Below are 10,064 nucleotides of genomic sequence, written 5' to 3' on the forward strand. Positions count from 1 at the left end.
ATCTGAATGCTGAAGGTATATAGGCTCAATTTACACATTGTAAACACCAACACACACATTTTTTGTTTTTTAAATATCAGTTCCTCCTTCACTTACATGCCAGGTCACGAGGTAGATGTTTTCGCTTCAGCTGATGACATCACAAGCTCCTAAAAAATGAAAGGAGTGCTATTTAGGGAGTAGGAGTGACATCAGGCATTGCATGTTTGAGCTACAATTTCATTTTTGGCAAGTAAGTGAAGGGTATGTTATGTTTTTACTGCAATTAAAAAAAAAAAAAAGTACTAACATAACATAAATCAAAGCCTTAAATTCCCTGATTCTCACTCAGTGTGTATATAGAAGAACACATCAACTGTATGTACACATCCTACAATATGAAAACACAAAGTGCTACAGCGAAAAGTAAATTCATAAACATGATCTTAAAAGTCAGCTTTGCCATTCTCTTAGCACGAAGGGGAATCGCCTTTACCAATACCAACAAAAACTAGAGAATCCTCTATCCTGTTTCACGGGTATGAAATGAAACGATCAGGTAACTGCAAGGTTATTTGGCTGATCTGGGGGGCCTTCCTCCAACACACAGATGTTTGCTTTCTTCTAGAGGGTCTTGGATGAAGTGAGCATGCTTATAAATTCACACAAATTAAAAAAAAATAAAAAAAAAATAAGCCTGGAGAGATAGGCCTGTGTAGCTCCTGCCTGAATTCCTCACCACGTTCCTCCGGCCTCTCCATGACAATCCTGGGCAGCTCAGCCTCCCTGGCAGGGGCTCTGCTTACTTGCTCTTTTTAATCAAGTAACTCGCCTTGAGCAGTATTAGCTATGGGAAGAGAAGGCATTTTGTCCTCTACCAGCTGCCCGCATTCCCCTCTTGTGGGGCGATGCACATGTACGTTCTGTGGCCTATTGTAATGGACATGACAAAAACATTAAACTCGTTACACCCAGCAGATTTGTGACAATGCTCCTGGGGATGTCAGCTGGGAAGCGCAGTATTAGAGAGCAGAAACTCCAGCTAAAAAACGAGGAACCGATAACTACGCGTACTGCCAGAAGAAGAATAAAAAGGAGGGGCTGGGGGGTGGGGATGGCAATGTCTTGCTGAAATAAGGCAGCCTCTGGCCCGCGTGTCAGCGCCACATTTCTGCTTCCCCACCCTCCCGTGGCAGAGGGCCGGGGTCCCAGCGCCCCGCAGCCAGCAAGGAGTGGCAGGCGGCCTCTCCACAGCCAGCCTTGCTCAACTTCGCCTGCGCCATCAAAGGGAAACATCACCGTATAAGCTGGGAGGGGGGAAAAAAAAAAAAAACAAAAACAACAAAACAAAGCCCACACGCAATATATCACAGCGCCTCTATTGTGACTGACAGCAGTTTGAAGTTTCAGCTACGCTCGTTTGCTTTTGACTTGAGGTTTGGGGTTTGTGCGTGAGGTTTTTATTTTTTTATTTATTTATTTTTCAGCCACCTCGGTTCCCTTTCCCCATCTCCTTGGCAGTCCCTGGCTCTAGGCACGCCGGGCGGGCGAAGCAGCTGGAGCTGAGGTGGCCGCCCAGTGATGGCCGCAGGCAGGCCGGGGCCTTGCCGCCAGCCCTGTCAGCGGGGGCCATGGCTGCCGGCCCGGCCGCCTCAGGCACAGCCCTCGGCCTCCACCGAGGGGAATCTGGCCCCTAGACCCCAAAAATGCGCAAAAGCAGGTGGGGACCTGAGGGAGCCGCCTCAAAATCCCACCCAGGCTCTGTGGCAAAATCCCACAGCAGCAGCTGAGGAGGGCCGGCAGCATCGCCCCCAGCACAGGCTGGGGACGGGGTCGGGGGGAGAGGTGAAGCTAAAGGGAGCATTCAGATCCGTTTCTCAAACCTCATTTTTTCTTACGAGAAGTTTCATTACAGGGTTTCATGCCTTAATGTCCCCGCTGAACACCTCTAATGTAAATTTTCACAAGCAAAGCCCTGGTCACGGCAGCCCAAATGGCATCATTAAAATGCAGCAGAGCTTACAGCTTTTAAGTATGAATAAAACCACAGCTTTTGCCTCCCAGCTGAACCACAAGACTAATATATTTTTGAACTCTTCATTAAAAACACATTTGTTTGCTCAATTAAATGCCAGGATGAACTCCGAAATACCAAAAGGTTCAACTAAAAACCTTCCCCTCTTTCTTTAACCATTGTACTATATAGCCATAACCTTCAGTACCATCTTGTTTACTTCAGAAACATATACAAAATAGCATGAAAGATACAGCTGGCACCAATAATACTTTTTTTTCTTTGGGTTTTCATTTTTTTTTTTTTTGGAAAGCCAGTTCTAATACACCAGTTCAGAAACATGAGGCTGATTCACTCGAATTGAGGAGTAGGGGTAGCCCCCAGCAGAGTAAGGCACAATCCCCTCAGGAGCACATGGGGACGAGGGATAACACACAGGAGACACACACACCGTGCCAGTAGGGTCTGGGCTGATAAAAAAGCAACAGGGAAGCGACAGGAAACACAATGTGGTGCAAAAGAAAAAGCGAAGAGATTTTATAGAAGCTAAACACAGCGTAGACATACAAAACAAAGCTCTGAAATTCATGGGAGCTTTCCATAAATACTGCTTGTGAAACCAAGCATCACCAGGGGAAGAAAAATCAATGATGATTTCTGTCTTAAAATCCAACTTTTAACAGCAGAAAGCCAAGTGGATTAAAGACCTAGGTTTGCACTTAACCGCTGTTGCCAGGCTGTAATTTACCATAATACTCACAGACAGCCAAGCCCCCAAACCAAGTCCCCAAACTGCACTGGGCAAAAGGAGCACTTCACGTTTCTTTCCAGAAGCACCCCAGATACTCGCTGCCACTCTCAACAAAAGAGGAAAAATCTGCCAGGGGCCTGGAGAAGAGCACCGAGACAGGACCAAGAGCCTGCGACGTTGCCCAAAACGCCCATTCAGGTTGTGCTGAGCACAGACCCTGCCACCTCTCCAGGCAAGCAGAAGCTTGCTGGCAGCAGAGCCAGCATCCTTCTTGGTGCAGCTCCAGCTCATCACCAGTCCTCTATCAGCACCGGATGCTGAAGGAGCTCATCCCTTCTTCTTTACACAGCTAGCATCCCGGACACTACTTTTACCACTTCTGTTATGCCTCAGTCCCTTTCCCAGGCCCAATACCATCTAGCTCTTTCACTCTCTGCTCACAGGCCACGTTCCCTGTATTTCTGAGCCTTCTGAGTTGCTCGACATTACCCTTCCCAGGGCTGGTCCACAAAAAAACAATAGGAAGTCACGATGCCCAAAGCTGGGTGAAGTATTCGGGCTGAACCCTTCCCTGCACAGAAAATGCTCTCCTTTTCTTACAGGAGATTGTTCTTTCCCATTATGCAAGCTCCAGGCACTGTGTACAAACCTGAGCGTGCTTGCTTTTTGCAACAACGTGGTCCCGCTGCCTCCTGTTCTGCTGGTGAACAGCCACTGTGGCTTTGACAGCCTCTTTGGCCCCTACTGCACTCCATCCAACTTCTTTTATCCAGACTGTCTCCCTAGTTTTCCAAGATACCTGTAAAATGCAAGGCATCTTCCCAAGCTCCAACCAGTTCTTCACCCAGTTTTAGCTGGATATTTAATGAGTATAATCCTTACTCCTCCATCCACACCATCAATTAGTTATTAGTTAATACTGGACCTAGGAGAGACCACTGTTAAACTTCGCTAAATTCACTTGTCTTGGTTAAAAATTAATTGGTAACCATCCTCCCAGCTTTCCAAGCAGCTGCAGGCATTCCTGTCAGCATTTTCATTTAATCCACGTCTTCTCAGCTGCTTCTGATAGTGTGCGTTGTCTGATAGCTTCCATCGCCTAACGTGCAATTCCCACCTCACAAATGACTTGCAGGACTGCATATTAGAAAGTTGGTCCTGTGATGCTTCGTTCACAATAAATAATCCCACAGATATAACAGCTGCTTAGCTGGGAAAGGTATTAGAAAACCATTTTATTATTTCCAATTTTTCAGACAGCTTCAGATATCTAACACATGTAACCAGCTCCCCATAGACTACCAATAGCATTACACAGACACCTTAGAAAAAAGGCAGATCGAGATTTTTATGCTACCAAGGTAGCACTGAAAATAAAGCCAGTTGCTTTCAAGGTTACAGATCAATTTTAATATGAAGCAGAAATGTAATAGTACTTTTCCCCTTATAACTACAAGGGGAAAAAAAAAAAACATAATAAGGACCCAGATATACACTGGATAATGTTTTGGGGTAACTGAGAAGATGCTTCCAGGTTTTATTTATCTTACAGGGAATTTTCTACAAAACTAGAAAAGATAAAGTCACCAAGCTCTGACAAAAGCATTTTGAATCCTTACTCAGTATTCATAACAGAGTTGAACTTCTTATTGTTTTAAACTGCGATCTGATGCCTCTTCCTGAACTTCTCGCAGTCTAACTACAATGAATATTCAGAAGCTGCTCGATTTTTACCCCTTTTCCACACTGAAACCATGAAAATCACCTGGTATAAATCCACAACCTCATTGTAAGTACCTAAAGAGAGTCCACTTCACCTCAAGGAAGGTGAGAGATGCAGAAAGCATCTAACAAAGCCTGCAACTCCCTAGCACCTTCCCTTCCCTTCCCCACAGCCTCGCAGAAGCGTTTCGTTGCACCTTCACGCAGCAGCAAGCCTACTGGTAATTACAACCAGCAACTCCCTAACTCGCAGCAACCAATGAGAACTTGCTGGGAAAACCATTTCCCACAGCGGCGTAGCCCATTTTGGGTGAACAATGCAACAGGATGTCTAGCATGATAGCTTTCATAAGACAACTAACCAGTACCATCAACCCCATTTATGAATTGCTCTGAAGCCCTGGGCCCCCAGGCGCTCGGCTGGTGACCCAGCGGAGCAGTTATTTGGCGTGCGTCTAACGCCAGCCATTCTGCAAAACGCTCAAAACTTCCCATTTACTGCTTGAAATGACTTGTTTCACAATGTAATTAGCATATACAAGCCAAAAAAAAAAAGATGCGGGGGCTGAAATGCCTGCCTCGCAGGGAAAGGCCACCACGATCAAAATACACACGGGATCCCACATCATGAGCACCCTAAGGTGGGCGTTCAAGTCATTTCCATCCTTCATACACTGCCAGGATGTTAACGCTGGTGAAACAAAGGAACGAGCCTGCGAGAGATCAGGCGCAACGGGATGAAACCAAAGAAAAAAAAATAATTTCGGCACAGCATTAAGGAAGCTTCTTGACAGTAAGAGCTATTGGCCTGCATCCCCAGGGGGAGCAATGGAAGCTGCTGCTCCTGACGCTGAAACAAAGATTGGACGAGAGTGCTGCTGCCTGCGCTGCCAACAGAGCATCCTCCAGCTCCGCGTTTCTCAAACTGGCCCGAGGGCAAGGCAACTGCAAACGGGACCCGAGTACAACAAGGAGGGCTGCAGAGAGCAGCTTGCTTGGCCTGCGTGCACCAGCGATGGCACACTACCACGCAGAGCTGCTGCGGAGCCTCCCCAGGTCCCGTACATCACGTTCTCCGCAGTACAAGTGCGCACCGGTACCTGCTGGTGGAGGCAGAGCAGCCTGAAGCAGCTCATCCCTCCCTCACCTCTCCTCCCACCACCACAGAGGCTGACAAGCTGCTCCGCGGGATGCTACAGCACTCAGCTGCCTCCAAGGACAGTCATCACGCACCAGCTCAGGTACCAGCTCCTCTTTTTCAGGACGAAATATGCCACGACAGCCTGGAACAGGATGCTCCTCTCCCTCCAAGGGGTGGGTGCTCCCCGCAGCAGGTCACACGGCAATTCAACAGAGTGCAGCAGAAAGGGCACAAATGCAACGGGCAGAAGACTTAAATTGGGATAAAAGTACTTGGAACTGGCGGGATGGGGTACAGGCACATGTGAGAAGTGTGTTTTGGTGCTACCAAAAGCTGGAGAATGGAGCTGTAAGCAAAAAATACAAAACAAAACAACAACAACAAAAAAAAACACCATACATAGCAAAACCAAGCTATTTATGAGGATCTGGAGAATAATAAAAAAAATAATAATAAAACACCACACCCTAACTCCAGTTCTTAAGGAAAGGGAATACTGCATTTCCCAGTCAGCCAGAGCCCCTCGTTGGCAAGCTGGGCTTTAGCCATCAACTCGCCTCATTCAACTTGCTCATCCTGTGCTAAATAGATGGACTTTTACACGCATTCCCTAAAGCAGGGCGCTGGCAGTGCTATTTCATCTCATGTTCTGAAGGGAGACAGGCAAACCCTGCGGAAGCAATAATCTAGATGACCTAGAAGCATCTTTTCCCATAGCTGATTTCCATTATTTAATGCAACTATATTTGCCCACAGTTATGGACATCTCTAGCGGAGATCTTAAAATAAGAAAATGTTACAGTTCACCAAGTGTGAGAACTTCTGAAACACGGTAACAGATGTTATGTTTTTGATGGCACAGCCACGCTGTTCTCATACACTCTGCAGAAAGTCTCATGACCCCACAACAAACACCAGAGAGTCACAAACGCTAAAAGCAGCATCACTGCTTCTCGCTGGATCCTCCAGACACTGGCGATGTAAGAGACCGAGGGCCAGATTTAGATTTAGGACTGCAGCGATACTGAACCGCGCCATTCAGTGCTTTCAAGTTCAATCTCTGGCTCCCTAACAAGAAAACAAACCCCTTCAGGCTCCAACCAACTCCCCAAGAAGCAAACGAAGAGGCCTGACCAGCAGGACTCGACGTACCCAGCACGCTGAGGACAGCCAGTTTGTGCACCAAAGAGAGAAGCACGTCAGAGCTCTCTCCTCCTGCTCGGATTCAAGTGCTGATTTGCAGCCCTGTAAACAGATACCTCCGGGGATCAGGTCTGCACTGGGACCTTTCTTCCTCCTCTCCGCACCTCACGCACCCAGTTCAGCATCACGAAAGGCCTGGGCAGCCACCACACCTGCAGAGGCCATCTCCTCCTGCAGCTCACCTGCCCACAGAGCCTCAGCCCCATCTGCAGCCACCAAACCCCAACCCCTCGCCCTCGCAGGGCTCTGCCACTGCCTGCACAGCTCGCCCACAGCCAGCCCCTGGAAGCCCATCCTGCACAAGCCTCTCCTCATCAACTTCATGCCCGCTAGCTTCCACCACCTATGTGCAAGACGGTCACTGACTGCCGGCTGGATCCAGAATAATTTATTTCTGGATTACCCTAGGAAAGCTAACTCACAGCCAGCTGGCAGTCGTCAGGAAAGCATTTCTGGATAAGCTGAGCTGTAGCACTCACCCCTGCGTAACTCACGGGCGCACAGAGACTGCAGCACGTATGCTGCCAAGTTTCTTCAAGAGCTCTGGGTGCAGGGACACTAGAGTCTGAGCGTGTAAAATAGTCTGGGTATGGTGAATACCTTTCATCTTACCAAGCTCCCAAGAACTAAGCTTGCACCAAAAGAAAGCTGTCAGCACCTGACTCTTACCAATTGCTGCCTGTTATTTTTATTGTTGGTCCACTGAGCCACTCACACCGAGCTAGATCTAATAGAGTGTATTAAATGCCTAGGAAAAAACAATTCCTCCTTCCTGGCTTTCAAGGTGGTCTCAGCACCCTCCGAAACATCATCCAGGCAAACAGCTCACCCCGCACCCAAAGGTTTAGCCGTATTTAACTGCATGACAGTCGGAGGTAAGGAAGGGTGAGAGACAAATAGCAGTGCTGACTTCACCACAGTGATTTAGAGTATTTCCCACACCCCTCATCAAACCCATGGCAGGGGCATTTGTGAGGTGCTATAAGGAAAGGCCCCCGCTCCCCCTCGGCATTCAGACCTCCTCCCCCCGCAAAGAAACCCCAGGAATAAATAGAGCGCCCAAGCTGTGCACCGGGACGGCACAGACAGGGCTGGAGCACAATCAAGAGACAATTACCGAAGCAGCAGAGCAGAAACCCTGCTAAACAAGGCTTAATCAACTTCATCCTTTGTGGCTGCAAATTCCAAAGCAGCGACCAAAAATTCATTCTTCCTTGAAGATGATCTTAAATCCTCAGAAAGGGTTGGGGGTTGTTTGCTTGTGGTTTTTTTTTGTTTTTTTTTTTTTTTTTTGGTTAAAAATGCTATGAAAAAAGACTTGTTAGTCGACACAGGTTTCTTTTCCAAAGCCATTCCCGCTCAGTCAGACAAAACAAACGACAAGTTCTGAGAAACAAGCAGGGAAAACGTGGCCTCAGTGGAGTCGACAGGCATTAAAGCCGGTGCCAGAACGAAGCCAGCAATCAGCAAGACATTTATCTAATGAATTTGTTAGCAGAACTCCTGTGAGAGAAAACTGTATTTATTTCTTCTCAAAATCTCCAGATGCAGGCATGCTGGGGGGGAGGTGTCGAGATGGAGCTGTAATGCAAGAGGGCTGCTCCGCTTAAGCACCTGCTGCCAGGAGAGCTGACTGACAGAAGGAAGAACAGGGCCTTCAAGAAAACTATCAGAAAACGCTGAGATTTTTATGATTTATTGATTTTTATTTTTTTTTTCATTTTCAGCAGGACTCCTGCTTTCTAAAGCTGTCACCTTCGCGGAGGCGAGGCTTTTGAGGTTTTTTAGGTCTCAAGGGGCTACGCCAGGAAGGCAGAGCGGCTGCCAGCCAAGCGGGCACAGCAGGGCCGAAGGCCACCCTCAGCCCCTGGCACCCCTGAGGTGCTGCACCCACCAGCAACCACCTCCAAAAGACCTGGAGATGTTTCATTACAGCCAAAGAAGCCAGGTAAGGGAGCGAAGCAAGCTCGCCTTGTGCAAATCAGATGTACATGGCCAGCTCGGCCACCATAACATAGTTACTCTAGCTTGACGCCTCCAAATTGTTAGAAAATTGGTAACTTTCCTAGGAGGAGATTAAAATACGTTCCCTAAAACGATTTCAAAGAGGAAAGAAAGAAGCATTCTGACAAAAAAAATAACACAGGGCAGAAAATTGGTAGAAAAGGCTTTGAGGACAAGCACATCTGAAGCCGCTTTGAAGTGTTTTGAAAGTTTCTCAACTAAGTCACTGCTTTCCCACTGTCTTGTTTTTCCCAGCGGCTCCTCTTGATACATTAAAAGTTTCTTTTTCCCTTTCAAAGGCTACATATTATCTGTGCAAAGTAAATGATGCTGATGGGTGTTTAAAGTCAAACACAGATTCAACTCCCTTAACCAAGCAAAACACACATATGTACAGGCATAAGAGCACAGAAGTTTGTGTGAAATACATTAGCAAAATACTAATTAACACAAGCGTTCACTAAAAAAAAAAAAAAAAAAAAAAGCACGTTTTATAACGTGAATGTTTTACTTCATCTGAATATTAAAAAATACAACTTGATTTTTCAGTGGATGATCCTTTTATAAATCCGTATGTAAACACACACGGATACCTCCTCACATAAAAACACCGTCTCCTATCAGACCCACCAAACCTACATAGATCTTACCCAAGAAAATCCCCAGAGGTTTGCCAAAAATATTTTCAGGCTGACTGCAAATAATCTGGAAGCCCGTTCTGTCTGGAGTTTGGTAGAGGAGACAAATTTAACGTGACCTCGCTGATTTATAGGGTCCCAAAAAGACTGCGAGACACTCACGAGAAACGCCGGTTTGCTACAGCAACAAGGAAAAAGTTGGGGAAGTCAAGGCAAAGACAAGAGGGGCCAGCCAAAGACCGAGTACAAAGGCATCAAAGACATGGCTGGAAGAGATAAGGAGCAACTATAAATCACATTGGAGTTGTTGTGTGCGCTTGAGGCTTTTTTCCCCTTTTTAATTTACTTCAGACCCTTTTTCAACCCTTAACCCATTCATACCTCAAGTGGACTGTTTGAAACGCTGAAGTCAAGCATGCAGAAGCAAACACACAAAACAAATTGATTCCAATAACCTTAAAAAGAGGATGAAGCGGCACCTGCAAAAGCTATTAGCCGCCAGCCCGAGCTCACGCGCACCCATTTGCTGCTGCACCCGGCGGCTTCTGTTACATGCAGAGGCTCTGACCTAGAACAGGCACGCAGAAGACACCGGGCAAAGGACCCACGAGC

General features: G+C 47.0%; 1 protein-coding gene across 1 annotated transcript in view; it reads right to left on the reverse strand.

Annotated features, from left to right (window-relative positions):
* JADE3 (jade family PHD finger 3) overlaps nucleotides 1-161 on the reverse strand; it is a 39,218-nt gene extending 39,057 nt beyond the window's left edge. Inside the window, exon 1 of the mRNA XM_032202253.1 lies at nucleotides 97-161. The gene's annotated coding sequence lies outside the window, so the exon portion shown is untranslated. The remainder of the gene's footprint in view (nucleotides 1-96) is intronic.
* Nucleotides 162-10,064: the final 9,903 nt, after the last annotated feature.

This window comes from Aythya fuligula, chromosome 1, assembly GCF_009819795.1.
Source record: "Aythya fuligula isolate bAytFul2 chromosome 1, bAytFul2.pri, whole genome shotgun sequence".
Taxonomy (NCBI): Eukaryota; Metazoa; Chordata; class Aves; order Anseriformes; family Anatidae; genus Aythya; species Aythya fuligula.